General features: G+C 49.9%; 1 protein-coding gene across 2 annotated transcripts in view; it reads left to right on the forward strand.

Annotated features, from left to right (window-relative positions):
- Positions 1-1,020: 1,020 nt before the first annotated feature.
- Positions 1,021-22,946, forward strand: part of LOC105692637 (protein downstream neighbor of son homolog) — a 159,023-nt gene continuing 137,097 nt past the window's right edge. For both annotated transcript variants that reach the window (XM_048653893.1, XM_048653892.1), the window contains exon 1: positions 1,021-1,297. The gene's annotated coding sequence lies outside the window, so the exon portion shown is untranslated. The remainder of the gene's footprint in view (positions 1,298-22,946) is intronic.

Here is a 22,946-nt window from a genome sequence, read left to right on the forward strand (position 1 = left end):
TCTGTCGTCGAGTGCAAGGCCGGGGGACTCAAAGTTTTTGGTGGGGATATCGGGAGCGTTTGTACACCGGCGTATATCACGGTTTACACGCACATACCGTTGGTACACTCGTATTTTACGTATACTCGAAAGTGTACGTGTATCCCTACGACGATAGACTCCGCGGTACACGTAGAGAAAGAGGTAAAGAAAAAGGTGGAAAAAGAGAAGGAAACTGCATCTCATTCATACTTTTGCATTTGAAAGTAGTCATTTATGCACGCCGGGGGTACGGAGGAGAGAGAGAGAGAGATAGAGAGAGAGAGAGAGAGAGAGAGAGAGGGAGAGGGAGAAATAAACGATGCATCGGTTTAGTCTTTGAGCCAAGAATGCGAGAGAAAGAAGGAGATAGAGAGGGATTCGCCCGACGGAGCATTATAATAGATATGTTAGCATGCAAACGTTGTCTTTTACGTTGCAAGCATGCCACGAGGATACGGCTCGGTGTGTTGGTGCCTCTTTCGGCAGTGCCGTGATAAAACAACCGAGGGCCACACGCCACGCGCCCTTCCTCCAAGCGTTCCTACGCTTCCGCCAAAATTAACCCCTCGGAAAAAACCCTTTTCTCTCCTCTCTCTCTCTCTCGTTTTTCATCCCGGATCGACGAAATCATTCGAAGTGCACCGAGTGTCGCGATCACCGATCCCGGTCAAAGGTCGTCCCGTTCGCCGCTGTCGGCCCTGCGTCTCGTCGAGCGGCTCGCGCGCGGCTCGTCGGCATCGTAAGAGGGGCGAGAGCTCCGTAAGCGCGGATCTCCGAATAGGGGTGGGGGCGGTGAGGGGTGCACCTACTTACCATACTCCGAGTATACCAAACTCTCACTGCCGAACCGCTCTTGCCACAGATAGTAGTTGCTAGCACGCGGAACTCCAACGCGTATTAATACCTCCGGCTTTTAGCTATGCGTGCGCCAACTTTGGCCAGGCGATTTTCGCATTTCCACGATTTCCTTGTCCCCGAAATTTTGTCTCGGACGAGGGGAGGGGGGGGAAGGGTCGGTCGCGGTGGTACGACGCGTGTGTACGTTTTCGAACACGGCCACCTATACCACCCCGGAAATCGCCGAGGTAATGTGACAGTGTCTTACACACAGTTTTGTGCGGTGCAAGTTCGCGGTCACGTGGACTCCTCTTCCGCTGCTGCGGAAAGGTAGGAGGATGACTCTGCAAAGTGGAAGGAGGGGGGAGGAAGTCATGTGACAAGAAGCCACGTGGTATCTTTGGTGGGCAGAAGATGCGTGGACCCAGCAGCTTTTTTGGTATGTGCACATGTATATTTGTACGAGCTGCATGAATAGAATTATTTTGTCATCTGATATTCGTCGAATATTCGGGACCAGGAGTATCGATTATTATTTTGTTGTTGTTTGAATGTTTTGTTACAATATAAGCGATCGGCGAGAAACGAATTTTGAGTTGTGAGTGACTCAAAAATTATTTTCTATCCCTGTCGTGAACAGTAATTATGGGAGATTGTTTGGTAATCAGTAGTAACGAAGCTCTTTTGTTGCACAAAGTGAGCTGTCGAACGATGTCGAACATAATGAAGTGATAGAAAAAAAAAAAAAAAAACGAATAGGCGAAAGCAGGTTTGAAAAAATAGATACAGGCGTCAAATCGAATTCATTCGATGAATGATGTCTAACAAACCGCAGTTATATCGTAAAAAGCGATGCAGCAAAACCCGAATTAATTTATTTGCCACCCCTTGGAAGTGTCCCGAAATTCAATAAAGGCGAATATAAGGTTCTCCGCAGCCCGCGTCATGCGCATCCCCTTCCTTACCCTTCCCCCTACGTTTTACCACGCGATTTTCGTCCGTATTGCTTCGCATCGTCTAGCCAAACCATGGGGTCGGTCTGTCTCGTCGCCGCGTTCCTCAGCTGTAGTTGTGCCTCGGTGCATATATTAGTCCATGTATTATGACTCGAAGAGGGTTGCCGCGACGCCAGAGACAATTACCCAACAATAAACCATTTCTTTTCCTTCCTTTGTCCTCTCCTGACGCCCTAAGATTCATTATTTTTCGAATATACCGACGTCGGTATTCACCCACCTCCTTCTGAAACACCGAGCAATTTTTCTTAAATACACGATGCGCGAAGATTAACGGGCCACACTGTTTCGCCTCCTAAAAACATCCGTTTTTGAGGCCTTGAAATTTTGAACTTGAAAAGACTTGGAATTTCAGAAGTCTTGCTAATTTTCTCACGACAAATAGCTTCGTTAAACGTTGGGTTTGGATTAACTTCTGCAAAAAAAGAACAACGAAAAAACGCGGGTATATTCGAAAATCGACTAATCAGTCTCGTGCGCTTGGAATGATTTGACGAAGGTTATTTTTCTGATGAGCGGATAAAAAAAAATTCGCGACAAAAAATAATTGGATCGAACGTCGATTCGAGAATTGACGGGAATACCTGTCCGTTGATTTGAAGAGTTCTTTTCGACGAGTTGCATACCGGCGGTGTTAGTCGGGTGAAATTTAGCGAAGCCACACGACAGGCCGAATATAACTGACTACTCGACGTATACCGCATTGGAAACTGTGTGCCGACGGAGGGATTGACACCAAACACAACATCGCAATAACTGCAATTACCGAGACAAGGTAGACGGACGCGGGCGGTCTCTCTGTGTGTTGCGGGATCGGAGCGTTGGTTCGTTGTACTCGTCCGTACGGTTCAAACTTCCACCCCGATGGCTACAGACAGACGAGACACGCACGTGTGCGTAATTCAGCCCCCAATCGGTTACGAATTTTCAACCTCTGTACGCCCGCGAGCGGTAGCGCCTCGGTTTCTACCTCTACTTTTGCCTTTACTTTTGCACCTAAAGTGCAGGGCGGTCAGTTTCGGAGAACAGAGAGCTGATATAAACCGCCTCGGAACAGGTGCTTATTAATAAAGCATTACACATACTCCGTTTTCCTCGAGATCCTTCTGTCAGGTTTCGCGAAACGGAGGAGAAGATCCTCCTTTAGGGACCAGTGAGAAACAATTCTTTAATTTTAACTTTTTTCTTTTCTCTCATTCGTTTTTTTCTTTTTTTTTTCTGTTTTTTTTTTTCAATCGCGTTCCGAGATGAGATTTGGATAGTTTTTAGTATCATCTACCGCGAGTTCTCGACGTTCGATTTTCAGAGGGCAGTGGCAGCTAAAACCTCAAAACTCTAATTGGCTTCGTTAGGTCGGAATATAACATGTTTTTTTTACACGTCAATTTGCTGTATCGTTTTTTGCGGAGACTGGTTTCGACCACTTTCGCGTCGCGACCCGTTTAGCGCACGTCTGTATATACCTGTACACCTACCCGCGCGCGGCACCGACATCATTTGAATTATTTTTCCATCGGTGAATGATTCTAATGTTACGAAACATCGACTCGCGATCGATCATTAATACGCGCGCCGCGTCAACATTACCGTACAAAAGTGACACTCGTGAACGGGTAAGTGCCAAATTAACGTCAAACTTATTATCTTCGTTTCGAGAAAGCTTGTTCACCCTTTTGTGATAAAACTAAACGTCTGCGATATGCGAAATCTCGAACGTTACTTCGTCACGAAAAATAATTATCGAATGAATTATGCGCCGTATGGATGTATACTTTCCAGATCCCTCCTCCCCGCCCCTCCGCCCCCCGTGTTTTACCCACGCAGTTTATCCCGCAGTAAATCCAACTGTATCTGAGATGGGTGTATGAATAATTTTTAATTTGTCAACAGTAGAGCGGGCATCGGGTAATAATATGGTAATCCCACGTTTTACGATTGAAATATATTCAGCATAACCATCGGCAGCGGTGTAAAGTCCTATCGGTATTACAACGATCGCATCGAAGCCATTAATTACGACGGTAAATATACATCCGACGCCGAACGCAATCGAAGAGAAAAGTAAAAATTACCCAAGCCCGACTGAAAAACAACGAAGGCTCGCCCCGGAATCGAACGGGGGTGTCGTCGAACCAGAGAGAAGAGAGAGAGAAGCAGAGGAGAAAAAAAAAAACGAATCGCCCGCAAATTTACTTTACTCTCTATAATCCCCGGCTACACCTCACTCTCTCTCTCTCTCTCTCTCCTTCTCTTCAACTTTACTTGATTTGGCTCAGAGTCAAAGGGGAGTAATTCGGGCGCCGCAACAATCGGAGGGTTATCAATTCTAACCTTACGGCCATCGTACGGTACATAGGCTGGATCGGGAAAACTGCAGAACGAACCCCCGAAACGCCCCGGGCGTCCGGCCCGGCGTGGCACCGTATAGCTCGCTGCACCCTCCTCACGTACCACTCGAAATTTCGCTTGGTTAACGTTTTTCAACATTTCATTTGACAGCTGTCGCCCGCAATACGTACGGGGTTGTCTTCGGGACCCACGCTACAAGCTTCTCCGCGGTTTCGACTACGATTTTCAAAGTACACCCGACTCCGGTGCGTTTCGCTCTGTGTCCCCCCCACACGTATAGTCTCGAGAATCCGTGTGACTCGCGATTTACTTGCGACTGCCGAACAAACGCCCCACCCCTCCGCTACGTTTGGCAAAAAAAAGAAAGAAAAGAGAGAAAAAAACACCTCGGAAATCGTGAGAAAAAAAACAAAAAAAAAATGAAACCAATACGTTTTTTGAAAGTATCGTTCGACGGATGTAAGCTCGTTATAATCGAGGTCCCATATCGTCGGATGTCAACAGGTTTTAATAGTTGGGTACACCTGAGAATCGCTGACGAAATGGGACGCGGACTGACCCGAGAAGCTACACGTGCAGCTCGCGGTGTCGTGACGCCGTTCGAGACTCGGACTCGCGAGAAGAATAAATGAGAGGTATAGGGTACGCGTAGGTACGGTATAAAATTGCTAAGAATCCGTGTGACACGTCTATATGGGTAGTAGCCTGAGAACTTTCTCAATTAAAGCCAACAATTAGCGATAGATATAATAAATAATGATAAAGTATAACAAGCCGCTTGTCTCTTCTTCTCCCTCTCTCTCTCTCTCTCTCTCTCTCTGTGCGTCTCGACCGCGGTGGATAGATATAGCGCGTTGCTCGTATATACCTCCTTGGTATGCCCGTTAGATGGAATGGACGTGGCAGTTCAATCCGGCGTTACAAGTAGCAGCTAATGGTGTCTTTTTTTCCATCTCATCCGCTCTTCCCTGTTCGTCCGTCGCTTTTTCTCACTCTATTTCTGACTACGTTTTTTATTATATCTTCTTCTCTGTCGCAACGGTATTTAGCGAGCTTGTGGGCCGCTTAATTAATGCTGGCAAGGACGCGCGTTAAATTTCAGCTATTTGATGAAAAAATAGATAAGAAAAAAAATAAACCTTCGGTCCGGTATACGGGAACTCGACTAAGATACATAAACTATACCGTTTCGAAATCAACCCGCACTTTTTTCCCCCGTATATTACACAGATTTCGGAATATCTTCTCGAACTAACGTCGCGTACTCCAACATTCTTTTCTCTCAATTTTCTGTTTCTTTTTTTTCCCCCTTTTTCCCTCGACCTTATCCATTTCGGTTTTTTAACAGAGGACTTTACAAGCTTATACACGTACGCAACCGATTTTCTCTATCTGTACCTACTACGTTTGGCTTGTACCTCGCGCGATCGCCGGCGATATGACGATTTGTAACTCGGGTCGTTCGCGACTCTCGTAATACACGGCCACGTGTCGTTGTGTGTTAGTTACAGTATAAAATATATGGTATAAATTTTTATCGATAGAAAAATCTAGGAGAATGTTGTCCGCGGAGGACGGCGCGCCTAGTTTCCTACGACGAGGCATTCCTACCGTCGTCTTACATACGTACCTCCGTATATATACATATATATACACATGTGTATATACGTTACGTGTAATAAGCTACGTCGCGGTGCAGTTCGCGGAGTCTTGGGATCATACGAGGCGAGTCTCGGCTGTCTTCCGCGGGGTCCGACTTCTGCACGCTCGTTCGCTCGCTCGCTCGCGAACGGCAGGCACCCCGACGGGGAAAAAGCGGAGACGAGCAGCTCCTCGTGGTACGTGAGACCCGCCGGGAGTTTGCTACGTGACGATCGATCGAACGAATGCCGATTTATCGCATCGCGGTTTGATTCGCGATCGACCGCCGAACCGGATGCGACGTATATACACGTGTGCACCAACGTCAACGAAATACGCACGTCGCCATAAAGATGTGACGCGGAGTCGACGCGAAAGTCTTCGGGTCGTCGTTGTGTCAAAGAATACATTATCGTCCGTACCTGCGAGTAAACACCCCGCGGTCAGTGTAACGCACGTTCGTTATTATTAATAACCCGACGATTCGCAACGCTTGAAAATCCTTATGCAGTTATCGCTGCATATTCGGACGCTGAAAATTGACGCATTGTTCGCGCGGGACCGTAGGCACCGCCGGGTTTGGCGCGCCGTGGCAGCGCCAAATTCTTCGCGATGCAACGACGTCAGCCGAAATCAACGAGGAATCCGTTAGGTGAATTTTAAAATCGACACTTTGTTTGAAACGTAGTCACTCTCGGGCCAAAATTGATGTCAAATATGACGCAATGCCACTTGTGAGGCTATAAGGGAGTGCGAGACGGAATTTTGTGGTTGTCTGGTTAAAGAGAAGGACCGAGTTAAGTATAGTTTACTTTTTCAGTGGAATCTAAAACGATGCTCGTAAAGAACCGAGGGCCAAATTAGTCGGCGGGGTAGGGGGATGAGGGGGTTCGGGCCCTTGGGGTGTCCCTAAGGTCCGCGCAAGACGTCGCTATACACGTGTGTACGTGTGTGTATGTATTACGTTTTTTTTACCCTCGAAATCTTACGGCGGAGTCTGACCCCATCAGAATCCAAGTTGCACGGGTACGGTTGCCGGGTGTATTTTATACGGGGGGCGAGGGGGGAGGGGTAAGCCGTGTAGTATGTGGACTACGCGAGGTCCGTGGGCTGGAAACAATTGCTGCCTCGGGGCATCATTTACATCATAAGCAATCATAATGATCGAATTTTCGGCGAACGACGATGATCCAATGAGTGGAACGAGCCCAATGGGGAGCCAATTGAGAATAGCGGGTTCCCACTTACTGGCTGAGGCAACTATTATAGTCCCGCAGCCAGAGGCTTGTACGAACACAACCCTCCGCACTTTTTTAAAACCGGCCAAATTGTCTAGAAAGTGAAAATTGGATGAAATTGTCCTCCCGAAACCGACGAAGCTTCGACGTTTCTTATTTTCAAATTCTACTCCCCGATCCTCCCGTAGCGTTCGCTCGTCGAATCCGATCGCCGAAACCGCGCTTCCGACGATTCGAGATTCTCGGAAGGTCGACGAGCGTCAAACACTTCGACGGATATATCGCCGTCCAAAAATATTTTATTCCCCTAATTCCAGGACCATATAAGGTCGCCCCCTCCCCGACCGTCGACATTGCGGGGGTGCGGAACAATGACTTACCATTCTCGCCGTTACAACGCGTTTGCTAAAAACGAAAAAAGCTTATACCATCCTTTTCGAGTATCCGCGTACGGCTGTACGCGCATATTGTTTTTTTTCTTTCCTTTTTCCTTTTTTCTTTTTCTCTTTTTTTATACCGGGGAGGAGGGGGGAGGGATATCGCGTCTCGCAGGAGTCCCTTGTACCGGGTATACCGTTGGGTTCCTCCGTTCTTTCGTCGTTGCGCGGGTTCCGAGTTTGTGTGCTCCCGGTATACGCGCGCGGTGCTCCATAGCCCCATCAGTATGCGGCCCGCGGCCCGTGCCGACCCTCCCCCGTCCCGTATATCCCTCTTCTTCCCTCCGCCGAACGACCGTTCGTCGCTGTCGCTCCCCGACCCGAAATGTAGGCTGTTTCGGAGAGAGTGTTTCCACCGTAAAGCCGAAACAGTATTGATTGCAGCTCGCCTAGCTCAGGCCGAACCACACCGAGTAGGTAGGTAGCTACCTACCGTGTTCGCCTCTGTTTATACCGCGATAGCTCCTTGGAACGATACTCTCCACCGCGGCGATCTCGGCCATCCTCCTCGTTCGCTCGGCTTTCGGATAAAGGATCTTCGAGATCGTACTCGCTACGTGGGGCGTTATCGCGTTCGATCGAAGAGGCATCATCCGCGAAATGCGAGATAACAGTCGCTCAGTTCGATAGACGAAATTTGGCGAGAGGAAATCGGCGACGCGTTTCGTACGACTTTGAAGAGGTCATTTTTGGAGAGGATCCGTGTCGATTTGGTGTAACGGAGATTCCGTGGACTATTTTCACGTTGTTTGACGCCACGCTATCTCGTATAACCTGTTGTTAATCGTCGTTAGAGTGACAAATAGGTAGAGAGAAGAGAAAAAAGGACGGAGGCTAGAGAAAGAGAGAAAGAAAGAAAGAAAAAAAAAAAGAAATACTCGCTAAAAAGAAGGTGGAATAGTCGAAACGGCAACGGGTACGGGCAGTTAACAGGGGTGAAATAGGATTTAGTTTGCATATACGAATTGAATGAAAACCGTTACGTCAACTACTTCGTTTCGTGGAATTGAACGCGCGTAGTAATTGAATCACGAGGAAATAGTTTTCGGTCATCGAATATCTGACCGGTAGGAGAAGATAAACTAAAATAACAGGAAAAAAAAATCTAGTTGTTCGCTTATAGTTATTACCGGACAGTCACCACGCCCGGTGTAATGCGTCGAATCTCGTGATTTGTAAAATGACATCGACGTCAACTCGTACGCGTTTGATGACTCTTCTATTAGTTGTAGGAAAGTTTGTTCAACTTTATATTAACGGCTTGAGAAAGTTGAGCGACTCGGGGAAACGGGGACGAAAGATAAACAGTTTCCGATAACTTCGCGAAGTTTTGGGTAATTCCATAAAGCGTATGGGTAATAGTCGCGGTTGTCGTTGATGAAGCTCTTAATTATACGTCGAAGTTGACGTCATCGGGTAACGAACGGACGATTTCTACGTCCTCGCGCGTGTTGTAGGGGGAAAAATTTTTCCCACCACCCTCCGTTCCTATATAGGTTGTATCGACGCTCTACGCGGTACGTAACGTGGCGATATAAAAACTGGTCTTAGCATAACAGTCGTTGGGGTTTAATTGGAATTACCAGGGCTTACTATTACCCCGGAGGAATCCCGACGCTCGTTTTCGTCGTCGCGTCAGCTCGACTCGGTCGTACTTGACGGTAGTTTTGTCTCTTCGTACGGGGCGGTAAAAGGACCCAAATTCCGAATCACAAGACCGTACTAAAGGCGAGTAATGACGTAACAATGACCTAGGAAGGCATTTGGCATCCCGCAGGACTCCGTCACCCCGCGGTCCCATCTGGGTTTCCTAGTTTCATCTCTGAAGATGGGTTTTCCCTATCGTGCCTCGCCAGATAATTAGGCAGGCAATCTAACTGGGTGGAGCTTCGGGGCATTACAACGAGTCCACCCGCCCAACAATCTAGAACTCCCGGTGAACCGTTCGTTCCAACTATCCGTACCACGGACTCCGTATAATACGCCCTAGCCACCGGGATCCCGAAGTGCAGTACGACAGGGTTGATTCGGGTTCGCGGAGTTCACCTCATTTAGCGACCCCGGGATTTTATCTCGTCGTGACGATCGTCGCACCGGCTTTCCACTGTTACATTAGGAGTGAAATTTGAAGGTCCGTTTCGCGGCGGTGTTCAACCCTTATTACCGCCTTATAATATCGCCTCGGATCGTTGCCTCGATAGACGGAAATTCGGACGCACGTCAAACTTCGCCGGATTTTTCCTGTACGCTGTAAAAGCCGGACGACCGAGTACACCGCACGGGGTATCAATTTTTTCCCATGAATTTGGGGGAGAAAGATCATAAGGTCACCCGTGACGGCTGAGACTTTGCTGACGTAATGAGGCAGATCGATTGCCATTGGCATTACCATGACAATGAATCACACCCCAGCGAATGCTACGGAAACCGGTATACAGTTGCGCGCCTAGTAGCCAGGGAAAGTGTATAGAACTATATGTGTACAGTGACACAATTGCAGGGAGAAGTAGAAAAAATTTGGCAGGAAAACGCGAAAACTAGGGAACCCCGTAGGGGCGCGTGGAGGACGAAGTCGTGGCGGCGGGGGGTGGGGGGACCGTTGAGGAGGAGAAAACGTCGCACCGGCACCCTTATTAGCGGGAAATGTGATCTATTTGCCCCATAGTCGTATAAAGAACGGGCGTACGATTTATATAGGAGGCCTAGAAGAGGCCGTTATTGGCCAATAGGGACCGTAAGTTAAGTTAGGTAAGGTTAGGATATCCCGACGTACTCTACGGGTAGCTGGTAGTGCTGTAGGTTATAGTTATGCCAGACCCCCACGGGACGCTAATACGCCGGTAATTTTTCCTCCATTCCGGATATTGCTTTATTATTTTTCACCCCACGCTTCGCCTCGCGCGCAATACCGAGCTAATTATTCGGAGGCGGAAAAGCCGAAGTAATTCATCCCCATTGATCCGAAGGAGTATAGGAAATTATTTCGTCGATGAATCGATAAAATTCGACGCCAGCTTTGATTTCGTGGCCTTTTTTTTCATCTCGTGGTCAGGCGTCGATGCGGAAGGGAAACGGGGTCCTTCCGACTTGCTTGGGGTGAAATCGGCACGTTTGGCGTTATTTCGAATTTGCAAGGAATTCGGTGCGGCATGCCGGAACCGCGCGTATCTCAGGACATCGCACGTCTTGTACCCGCCAGATGTAGGCATCAGGTATACAGGAATATCCGGTGTAGTAGATCCAACGGCGAAGGAAACGTAAGCCTCGACCGCGCGGCATCTCGCCGCACAATACTTGGCGGTGGGGGGGAGGCCGCACAAATTAATTCTAAACCCGAAAGCGTCACTTGACGCTAGCGAATAGGCAATCTGCACCCCATATAATTTGCCCTCAATTTTCGTTCACGAGCTACCTGACACATTTCTCTACTTTTTTTTTTTGCTCTAATTTTTTTCTTTTTTTTTTTTGGCGAAGTAAAATTGTCTCCGGTCTATCCGAGTCCCCCCCCCCCTCCCAGGGCCATGCCTGGGACGGCGGTGCGAGTGTTCTAGCCACTCCGAACAGATTCAAGGCTCTTCAGATCCACCGCGATGACCTTATTACAGAACGATGACCCGCTCGAGTGTGTCAGGCACATTTATTGAGTGGAGTACAGGTGGATGCACGTGTGTGCGGGACAGCGGTGGGTAGGTATAAGTCGGGTAGGTAGATAGGAGTTAGGTAGGCAGGCAGCAGACACCTATAACGTAGAGAGTCGACGAATGTGTATTGCCCCTTACAAACGTCGATGGGAGAGCTTAGCGGAGACCGTGGGTGACGTTCGGGAGTGCCCGATAGTCGCATGTGCGCCTCCTCCGTATCCGAAGGCGACGTGTTCCATTGTCGGTTTTGGTATTGTACGGTGGGTTTTGCCCCCTCCCCCCCCTGACGTAGCGGCATTGTTTAGCTACCCGCGAGTCGAGTCGCGGGCCTGACCGGGTCCCCGATGAGAGAGAGACCCGCGCCGCGTGACTCACGGTATCGGCTTCCGTTAACGTCGAGCGGCACGGCACTCCGAATCGAGACTGTTATTCCAACACCTTCCACCGGGTTACACTTTGGATTTCCCGGGCGTCGCTTTATGAATAATGATCACCTGCACGGGTGTCGCGGAAGTCGCTACGTACAGGACATCGTTTGCTTTCAAGGACCAGCGGTGACTTCGGGGTGATAAAAGAATCCGTATACAAAGTCCGCCCGCCGCGCCGCCACGAGAGATAGGTGTACACATACGACGAGTAGAGAGAATCAATTTGAGCGCGGGTCGCCCGCCTTCTAATCGCCGGTTTCCGCTAGCGGTTGCCCAATGGCTGTAAAACTGTTTTTGGAAAATCCATAGCCGGCCAGCGAACGCTGTAACGGCATACCTCTCTCTACACGACTCGCTGCAGGGTTGTTCTACCGGAGCAGAACACAATGGCGTGTTCTAGGAGGGACGCGCACCCTGGTTAGAGGAGGTCGGGTGTGCGCGGGGGAGGGCGGGGGAGGGGGGTAAAGAGAGAGTAGAGCTTGCGTCGGTCCTTGCCCCGAGTACGTGCTCGGGGTGTCAAACCTTCCATCGGGCTGAAAACGACCGTCGACCAGTCGGTCGGTCGGTCGGTCGCTCGCTCGCTCGACTTCGGATCCTGGAAGCGGAGGAGCGTCGTGGCTCCTCTCTTACGCTCAGCGGCGGCGTTAAGGGTGGCGGATGGGAGAGCGAGGAGAAAGGCGGCGCGTTACGGGACAACGCCAAGGAAACACCAAGGTCCTAAGCGATCGATCGACCAACGGAAAGTGGTGCTTTTCAACCGAAATGTCGCCCGCTACTACGTTAATGCGACATGCTCCGTTCGCCCGGACGTAGAAGGAGACCGAAATTTTCATACGTGCGAAAAAATTCTCTTTCGACGCGCTTTTCGAGTTCGAGAGATATTCTCGGTTGAGGAAAAACGTGTATTTGGACCGTCGTTTACACCCTCCGTTGCACGTCGTGCTACGGGTATTGTAGGTACGCCGCGCGGTGGTTTCCGAACAAATTTGATGCTCATCTGTTCACACGTCTGTCATTACGAGAGACACCCCTCGTTCCGTGAGTCGAGTCGGTGGTCCGGTTTGCATCACCGAATAGATACCATCTAAATAGAGATCAGCGATTCTTTGAGCATATAATTCGGTTTTCGATGCGGGGACAGCTGCCGACCGATCAAATGACCCAAATGCCGCGTATGGGACGAGCTTTCGCCCCGCCCAGTCGTCGCGGCTTTGATCTTAGATAACGACCGATTTTATTCGCTGTCGAGAGACCATTTTCACGTTCTCAAAAAAAAAAAAAAAAACACCCCCCTCCCTATCCCGACGAGAGATTCATCCGTCAATCTTTTTACGAGATACGTTTCTAGTTACACGACGGTGCGGTAATTAAACCGTCTCCCCGTTTCGCAGTTACGTACATCCTGACGAAATCTTTGCCCGATCGATCGCGAATAAAATCTTTCACCTATTTTCCTCGACTTCTTTCTTTTTTTTGTTTTTTTATCTTTCTTTATCGCACGCCATTCTCGAATCACAGCGAACGTCGCGGAGGCAGAGATCCGTCAGTATCCGTCGTCGAAATTGACAAATGTCTAAAACGCCTGAGGCTGACCATCCAGCGTGGTGCCCCTCTCTCCTGAAGGACGCGGGCTCGTTGCAGCGCAAAGTACCAGTCGACCCGGGCGTAAGTGCTCCAAGTGCCCCTCAACAGTTGATGTGCTTAGGCAAATGTGGCACCCGAACAAGAGCACCGGGCGACCAGAGGGGCGTGTGATGTATTTGTAAAAAGGTGTCGGGTTGGAACTAAGGAGGACTCCGGTCGCTCGAACCCGTGCCCCCAGGGAATCGGGGTGGGAACAGATAAAAGAGAATTGTATAAAATAGGCTACGGTGGAAGGGGGCGGAAGCGAAGGGGGGGATGGGGGGATGGGGGGGATCTTGCCGGGGGGTGGCGAGCGATGCCCGTGGGGCACGGGCGAGAGGCGCGGGAGGCTGCTGCCAACGCCATTTTGAAACGAGCGTCGCTCTGATCTGTCAAATTTCATTTCACGCGTCTACGCGCTACGCCAACGCCTCGACGCCTCGATGCTTTGACGTCGCGACGCCTCAACGGGGGTCGCAGACAAGGATCTACCGACAGCCAACACCTACCGACCCTCTGCACGCTGTATAGAACAGATTGCGATCTTAGAGTTCGCGGGCTCGGGGTCAGGTACGACCTACGCTCTCCCGGGTCAGCGTTCTCCCTCCCCGATCGTTGGGATAGGAAAAAATGAAGACTCGGACGAACATCTCCGAGTTCATCGCGAAAAGAATTGAATGTAGGGTGAGCGTTACGCGAGGACGAAACGAGCGGAGATTCGCGCGGGTCGCATCCCTTGATTTCACAAAGCTGTCGCGAAGACAGTTAGAAAGTTGTTGGAAATTCTCGAACGCCAACCCCCCGGGTTCATAATTCAACCATCACCAGTCATCTCCCCCCCCCCCTCCCTCGCCTACGCCGCGGAGGATTCTTCTTTGAGGAGCTGCGATTCTTTCACGCTCCTCGGAATATATCCGCGAGTTTTTCCCCGGGACGTTTTCGCGACTCGGAAATAAGTGGCGAAAGAAACGAAGAACGAAACGTTGAGACATAAAATTGAAAAGTTTGACGTACGAAGGTTTATGGGAGTTTTAAAAGGCAGTAAAGTCAGGCGTTATGCCTTCCGTGAGTCGTTATATTTTCTTCCTCTTTCGCGCGTTTTCTCCTCACTTCTTTCTATCCGCTCTTATTCCTCCGTCCTTTCCCCGGCTGCAACGCCACCGACTCCGACTCCTCCGACTCCTCCGACTCCTCCGACTCCTCCTCCTCCCGCGTTCCTCGCGATATTCCTGTGCACCGGTGAGTATCCAACGTCGAGTGCGTTTTTGTTTCCTGGGTCGTTGCCGGTACGTTTCTCGCTCCGCTGAGCTCCGGTTTCTCCTCTTTTACGATCCTTTTCTCTCTTAGCCGGCTTCGTCAGACGTTCTTCTTACACACCGTCGACGTCGAGCCGGGTGCTCAAATTCCGCGTTCATCTAGGTACCCTTGTCTACGCGATCGTCGGATGTCTTCCTCGATAGAAATAAATGGATTCTTAACCCCCTTCGACGGATATCGAATACACGATATAAAAGAAAATGCAAAAGAAATACCTCCCCTCGGATATAACCCCCGTTCGAAGCATTTCGTCGTTGCTCCGGTATTTTTGCCCGACCAAAAACAAAAGGAGGAAGACGGGGTCCCCCCACCTTCGCTATTCGCGTAAGGGGTTAGTAATGAAGCGAGTTCGGTAATGAAGCCAACCCCTGGTTGAACAAGTCATCGCCTGCTTCGGATATATTTTATTGCGCCGCTGGTCTGGTTTATTATCGCCCACCCCGAAACGGGAAGATCAACCCTTCCTCACGCCTCCCTCTGCCGCGCTCTCCCGCGCTCTCCGTCTCCCTTTTTACCCCTCGGGCACCCGTTCGCCGGTATAACCACGCGGCGACGCCTTCGCTCCGCGGAGTACAGTGGCGCTCAACGAGGCGTCGTTGAAACGTACGAAATAAAAGGGTTGCCTCGGCTCGGCTCGGCTCCCCCCCCCCCCCCGCGATAAATATTACCCTAATTTCCACGGCCCGCGCTACGGCAGGAATCCCGCGAAAGGGAAAAAGGGGTTCGGAATCGAATTGGCGCGGTTCGAGCGCGCAACCCCAAAACATTATCTTCTTTCTTCTTTACGACACCGCGCCAGCTCGGCTTTGTTTAAGGACCCGAATAGGACCAATTTCGCGCGAGTTACGCAACAGACGTGATTCTTTCGGCTACTGTTATTAGCCGCCCGTTATAACCCCGATATCCCCGATCGGGGGAACGTCTCGCACAAAAGGACGTAAAAAACGGGGGGTGAAAAAATTATTTTTATATTCCATTTCCGCGGCGCGTAAGTGCGCGCACACACGTATTCGAGTCGACGCGAATTTCTCGTTCAACGGGTTCGTCATGATTTCGATGGAATTCACGAGGTACCCGTTTGAGAACCGATGCCTTTTAACGCGGTAGGATTAAAACTATAATGCACCCTAATCCGGCAATATCTCATCCTGTCTTGTGGGATTCATCGCTCAGGCAAAACCATCCCTATTTAGCAGATCTCTCTCAATATCTCCGAAGCTATTCGTGTTACACATTCACACCCACACTCGTACACGTAGTACACTTACGTATACGCGTGTATATATCATAGATACTTAACATAGAGCATCCACGTATCTCAGCTGCTATTATTATACGTTATACACTCTACAAAATGTGAGAGTTAGCAGCGGTTGAATTCTAGGACGATTCTCTCCCTCTCTCCTTCGCCGATATCTCCGATCGGATACGAGTCGCGTGGGATGAATTCATCGCGTCGCGTTGTAAAAAAAGGTACGAAAAAACGAAACTGGAACATCATTCCGGTGCTAAAACGTCCGAAAGTCCGAAGTCTAGGAATTTCTTCTTTTTTTTTTCTTTCTTTCTTTCTCTTTTCGGATCCCATTAACTCGCCTAGAAGTACCGACCGCGCGTACGAACCTTAATGGACCGGTAAAGATCTTGATCTCGAATAGGTATAAGACTTTGAGCCAACCGGTACGACCGGGGGCAACGGAGGTGTATATAAAAGGGTCTTCCGTAATTCCGCGTTGCAAAACACCAGCGTCGTTTCTGAAACTGAACGCACCACCCCCCCAAGAGTTTACCTACACGTACGGTTACGGTGGGGGGGTGGGTGGGTACATATATTCCGAGTATCGCTGCGTCTTATAGTCATCGGCATCTGTTCGAGATGGAATTACGAGGCAAGTTCTCCTGCGCTAAGATAATGCTCCGCTCGCGATTCCCTGGAAGTGACTGGCTCGAGATGCGCGGGTGAGAGGGGTGGTGAGGGGAGGTGAGGTGAGGGGTGGGGTGGGAAGGTGTCGGACGGGAGACGGGAGGGTAGGAACCCTGGAATACTCGGTGAGCGAGGCAGGAACCGAGCGCACGGTGAAGAGGAGTCGTGGGAGGAGGAGGAGGAGGAGGAGGAGAAAGGGAAGGAAGAGGGCCGGAGAGCCCTGTGTATGATGGGTGAGGTTCTAGACTCCGGCTCCAGTTGCCATTGGGGTGGTTCTTGCAAGCGATATAAGCTCTCTCTTCTCTTCCCTTCGCCGCTCGCTTCTCCCTTCTCCCTTCTCTCTATTTCCCTTTTCATCTCCCTTTCCTCTCACCGCCCTCCCCCCTCCCTTTCCCCGGTTTCCTCTATTCCGTGTATATACGTATATATACGTGTACACGTACGTATACACGCGCCACCAGAACACACCGCCCCGCCAAAGCACCCACTATCACCCGCAGATAGTGGTTCGGTGCTATGGGGTGTCGCGAGCTCATACATATTCAGCGGATGCATCACCCGACCTCAGCTACGTACAGGGAAATTATTGACCATACCCGTTACCAGTCAAACGTCCCTTCGACGCGGACCAAAGTCGTACCGCCGCTGAGTAAACTCAAATTACGGACCAGTTTTCGAGTCCGATTGATGTTTAGGCGTTTTATCAAAACTGAAAGTGGATTCGGGTATTTGATGCTTTATTCGAGTCGTCGCCCTGCACCGCGAGCCTCGGGCTCTGTACAATTTACAGACATTCTCTCCTTTTTTCTTTTTTTTTTTTCGCCACATTTTCGGTTTTATTTTCTGTCCCCATTTTTTTTTCGCGCGCCCTTTCCTTTTTTTTTTTTTTTTTTTTTCAACCGCGTTGTTCGGGTAGCATGTCTTGACGAGGTTTTCGGTTCTTCTTTTTTTCCCTTCTCCCCGCGTCTCCTCTGCGAATTACGTTTTTTTTCGAACGTTGCACATTTTTGAGCGACGTAATACGGGTCCGAAAGAAAAGAGACAAAAGTAAACGAAAAACCTTTCTTAAAAACGTCTTTTAAATCAAATGAACGGTTTCGGTAATTGCGGGATAGGACGTATCGTAAGAAACATATTATACCGTGGAATAAAAATAAAGAAATTCAGACAATCAAGTTAATCTGGAAGATTATAGGTCCGACAAGGCATTTCTTCTAATGAGGAATTAAGTGGTGCCGGGTGGAGGTGGTGGCTTGCACATCAAACTTAACGACTATACGCGGGTAATTTTTGACTTAATTACCGCGGGCCCAGAGGGGGGGAAGGGGGTTGAGGGGGGTGGAGGGGATTATCGTAACATTTGTATGCGAGATCTTGGAGGGAACGTGTCGCGCGCGACTGTTTCGGTATCTTGGACTATAATTGGACTACCGAGGACCAATAATACGATCGTATTTACATAATTATCTGAGCCACGGGATGACACGAAATTAATATAAATATGCCGCGACGCTGACGACGAGCACGGCGTTATAGCTCGGTCAGACGAACGCCAGACTAAGGCCGCTGGCCAGCGCTATATACAGCTATACCTCGTCCCGCATAACTTAGCATAAATAATAAATAATATTGTGAACACGTGCCAACGTTAACGCGACGCACCTCGCGATACTATACGCGAGTCAATTAACGCCCTGAATTCTGATGCTCGTCACACTGCATTCCCCATAACTGCAATCCGCGGGGTTCCCGTAATGTGCCGCCTGCGACTGTGACCCGGTAATTAGTCTCGCGTTCTCTTAATCGTAATTATACCACTTCCAATGATCGCGCGTTCGCTTTTCAGAGGCTTTTAATCTATTCGTCGGATGCGGAATTTCGATGAATTTTCTCACACCGTATTTCCGGATATTGTTTTTCAAGATCATCGTCGCTGCTTTTTTTTTTTGAACGGACGAGAAAATTAGATGCGTATCGCAGCGGCCGAGACGAGGTTATTTATAATATCGAAACTGGATTTGAAATTTCTTCTGGTTATGATATTCAAATTTGCACCTAAATAAACATCGTATTCGAATCTATTTGAATCATTGAATGATAAATAAGGCGGATGAACAACCTTGGATTTGAAACCGAATACATATTTGTAAACGTATACACACGTGTACGTGTGTGTCAGATGAGAATGAATGACCTAAAATTATTTAATTGAATAATACAATCTGCATAAGAATGTAGAAATTTTTGATACGATTATACGATCAAAAATTAATTCGTCGTTCGTCGGCGCGATTCGCGGAAGTGGCGGCGATCGGGCGTGAAAGTTTTAACACAATGCAGGTGCGAGCGGAGGTGTTGCTCGGTACGTTTCGGTGGTTGGTGGTGCCTTTGTGTACTTTCATTTACACCGTAGCCGGTGAATGTCCTTTCGAAGCTTAAAAGATGTTAATCTGACATGGAGGATACTCGGAACGGTCGAGCTGCTGCGTGTCCCAAAGCCATCCAGTTTCGCCACCCAGTCCGCGGACGGTTTTCGACTCCTAATACCTTTTATCGCGAATTAAGATGTTGTCAGGGTGTGGTGAGCTCCGGCTCTACCCGGAGCAACGAGCGACCCGCGTACACAGGTGAGGGTGGGTGTGCAACGGCAACGGCAACGGCAGCGGCAGCGCAGCGCAGCACCAGCAGCAACAGCTCACACGAAAAGATCTTTTACCCGATTGGTACAGCTCGCAATAAATCCGCCAAATTTATCGCTGTCACGCGAAGCGGGTTACTCGCGCCGATGCAGTGGGTGTATATCTATATATATATATATATACCTACAAAAGGATGCATGCATGAAAATCTAAAATCCTTTCACGCTCCGCGAGAAATTCGGTACTAGTTGAAAATTATATCCCATCTCCCGCAGCGGAGAGCGATCGTTTTTCTTTATTTCTCGGCTTTCCTTCGACTTTTTTTTTTTCTTATTTTTTGTTTTCACTTTTCGTTTCCAGCGATTAAAAAAGATTTATGCAACTCGAGAGGCGTTCGTGATTGCTACGATTGTCGAAAACGTGTGAAGTACGCGATGAAAATAAAGGTGTACCGACCACCGCTTACCGTCCTCGTAGGACGTCCGATTGCGGAGAGGTGAAATTCGATCGAGGGGAAATCGCGGTTCTGAATCGCACTTTTTTCGCGCGTTGAAATTTTTTTTGCTCCTCTTTTCGCGATCACCGCAAAATGCCCCCCGGTGTAGTTTGTCGAGTTTGGGTCCTCCCGTACCCCTCCGCAATCAACGGAGGCCCGGGAGCATCGAATGGAGGAGAACGCGGTACGATACAAACGGGTTTATCAACCGCATATTGAAGAACAAGTTGCAGCCCGTTGAAATTATCGAAAAAGTGGAATGAGTAGGAGAGAAAAAAGTATTCGAAACCAACGAAAAAAAAAAAAGAAAAAAAAGAAGAAGAGTTTCGCGGCGCGGTAGTACGTACGAAATCAGTCGGGTGTAGGGAACGTACAGTAGGGCAGTACAGTCCGCTTCGATGCAGCGCAGGAACATCGGGAGCATCGGCAGCAGCAGCAGCAGCAGCAGCAGCAGCAGCAGGAGGACTCGTGAAGTCGCCGGCGCATCCGCTTGAAATATGCCGCCGTAGTCGCGCACGTTGTGAGTTAGTTTAATATGCAAATGGTGCAGATAACCTGAGCGTCCGTGGGCAACGCCGAGTCGTGATTCCACATCCAGTAGCCATGTCCCGGGGACTCGATCCAGGTTTCTGGGGAGGGAACGCCGGAACGAAGACTACGGAGTGAATTGAGAGATAAGACTGGCCCACGCTCACCCCTCCCTCCACCCTTCCTCCCCCTCTTCCCCCCCCCGCGACTAACAGGGCCCTTTAGGGAATCAGGGACGCACGTATTCCGGGGATCTACGTTTCCGAAATACTCGCGACGATCGTGAAACGAAAAAATAAGCGATCGATCGAACGGACGGTATCGGAGAAGGTATCGAAAATCAATTCGGTTCCTTTTCCACGATGTGAGGCGCGGCGTCGATGTCGCTCGGTTTTCGGGGTGGTGAAAAAAAAATAAGGAAAGCCCCGTCGATAAATACATCCCTGAGAGGTTAATCTCGTAATGGTCTCCGAAGACGGTAGCGTGTAAGTCGGAGGTGTATCCGATCCCTCTTCGGTTCTCTTTACCGGCGCGTTTCTCTCTCGTCCCCCGCGAAGCGTGATCACCGTGGTGGTGCGCTGCTAAGTTTTCCTCTCTTTCTCGCCAAAGTACCGTGGCCTAGCTCGCGCGTTGTAACGTGGCTTGTACGTGGGACGAGGAACGAGGGGGAGAGGGCGAGGGGGGGACGAAAGGGTGGAATCAAGGGAACCGAGGTATAGCTGAGGTAGGTAAGGTAGGTAAGCGCTTCATTAGGCCGCGCGAGCTCCCTAATTACACACGGCCTCATTAGCGGCTTCCACTCTCGCCCCGAACTCTCTCCTCCGCCGTCTAAAACCTCTCCACCGTTCCCCGGCTATTCGCCTCGTGCGCTCGACGCGAAGAGGAATATAAGCGCGGGAGGGGGTGGGTGGGTGGGTGGGTGGCGCGCACCGGCGGCGGCGAGGGGCTGCCGGAGGGAAACTCCCGAGCCTCGGGGAGATCTACAACGGCGTACATTTCTTCGGCGTCGAGACTTCGACAACCGCGTACAGACGTCTGTCTGTCTCACAGCCGCGCACCGCATACAGCCACCCGAGCAAACCGCCGAATGGCGTTGGGACGATCCCGTGCGACCGCGACAATCTGGTATATATACCTATACACACAGAGAGAACCCGCGGCACGCGAGATTAATTATTTAAACATTTCGCCAACGCTAACGCGCCGACAACGACGCCATTAGCGCGCGCGTACGCGCGTTTCTTCAATAATGACGCGAAATTATGTCGTTTTGTTTGAACGGTTGAATTTTCGCCAAAGTGAAAAAGGGAATGAAGGAAAAATCGTGCTGCGTTCGTCCGGTTGGGTTGACGAGAGTCGACGGTCGTGTCGCGGGGATTAGTTTTCAGCCGGATCACGTGAGCCCGAATGATCGAAATTTTGAACGCTGGAAGTCGGTCACACGTGCGGTGGTGACTCGTTCACTTTGATAACCACTCCGTCTTCGCTGTACAGAAGCCTATCGGGGTAGCTAGCCCGCGCGGTTATCGGCACATTTATCGAAGCCAACTCTAAATTCAAACGCGACGTTTAGTGTTCATAAACATTTCGAAAGATTTGATCAAGATCGGGCTGAGGAACCCGCGCCCCCGTTGCGCGCACGTAGAAAATTTTCTCATTTTTACTTCGAATTTCGTCCAATTTTTCGACTTCAACGTGTGCCGATCGGCGATATATAATCGCGCGACACTCGTAATTTCTCTATCTTTGGGGGCGAGACTTTCGCCCGCGTATATCGAGTATATTAAGTCCAGGCTCACGAAAAGCTTATAGTTGAGGTGCCACCCCCACTAAAATTTGAGGGGCAGGGGGAGGGGGGTAGGGGGGTGGCGTCGCGACGTTTATCACAGCGGTATAGTGTTAAATCCCGAAACGGCGCGTCGCGGCGACGCTTTTCCAAAAGGGTTGCCGGCACGATCCTCCGCGGAAGGGTGTGCGCGGAGCCTAGCGAGGCAATTCGTATTAATTAACCCTCTCAACACCTCCATCTAAATATTAAGCGCAGCAAATACAGTTAGACCCCTCGATCTCGTAAGTGCGTTACAACCGAGTACGAGCGACGTATCGGGCGTCGCGCGGGTCGTCGTCCGAGGAGCACAGGACCCGGTCTCGCTCCGATGCGAACGTGATGGGGTCCCGGCATCCCCACCCCCTACCCCGAGTACCTCCGACGCACCCCCGTAACGCGTGGTCCGCCGCTGGTTGCTTATGCATTTAAAATGTCCACCCCATCCACCCTCAACCCTTTCGTCGATGGACGCCACCGATTCCGACCCCTCTCGCTGTACGCTACACCGCGGTACGTGAGTACGGACGATCCGATAGACGGACTCCGCCAAGAGTAAAACGGTCCCCAGGCAATACCTTGGAGCTGAAAACATTTTAATTACTTTTTTATTTCTGTCCGAGGGTTGCGGGGAAAGTGAGACGATTTTAATTTTTTTTTTTTCCTATCGTTCTATCAACCGCTCGCGATTAAACGTAGATTCGAGATAGAAGAACGAATCTCTGAAATCTGAAGAAACGAAAATTGTAACGACGTAATTAGAACGGGGGGGAGGGGGGGTTGGAATGTGAAATTTAGTGAATGGTCGGTGAAGAAGCAACCGGAAGTCGAGAGAGAGAGGGGGTGGGGGGGAGGGGGGAAGAGTCGAAAACGTTTTCTGCCTTCGTGGTACAGGGATAGTGCACACAAACGCTGGAAACGCGTGCGTACGTACGCACCTCTGCTTTTCAAACTCGTCGGAGACGCGCGGAGCTGGTTGTTCGAGCAAG

This window comes from Athalia rosae, chromosome 4 (assembly GCF_917208135.1).
Source record: "Athalia rosae chromosome 4, iyAthRosa1.1, whole genome shotgun sequence".
In the NCBI taxonomy this organism is placed as follows: Eukaryota; Metazoa; Arthropoda; class Insecta; order Hymenoptera; family Athaliidae; genus Athalia; species Athalia rosae.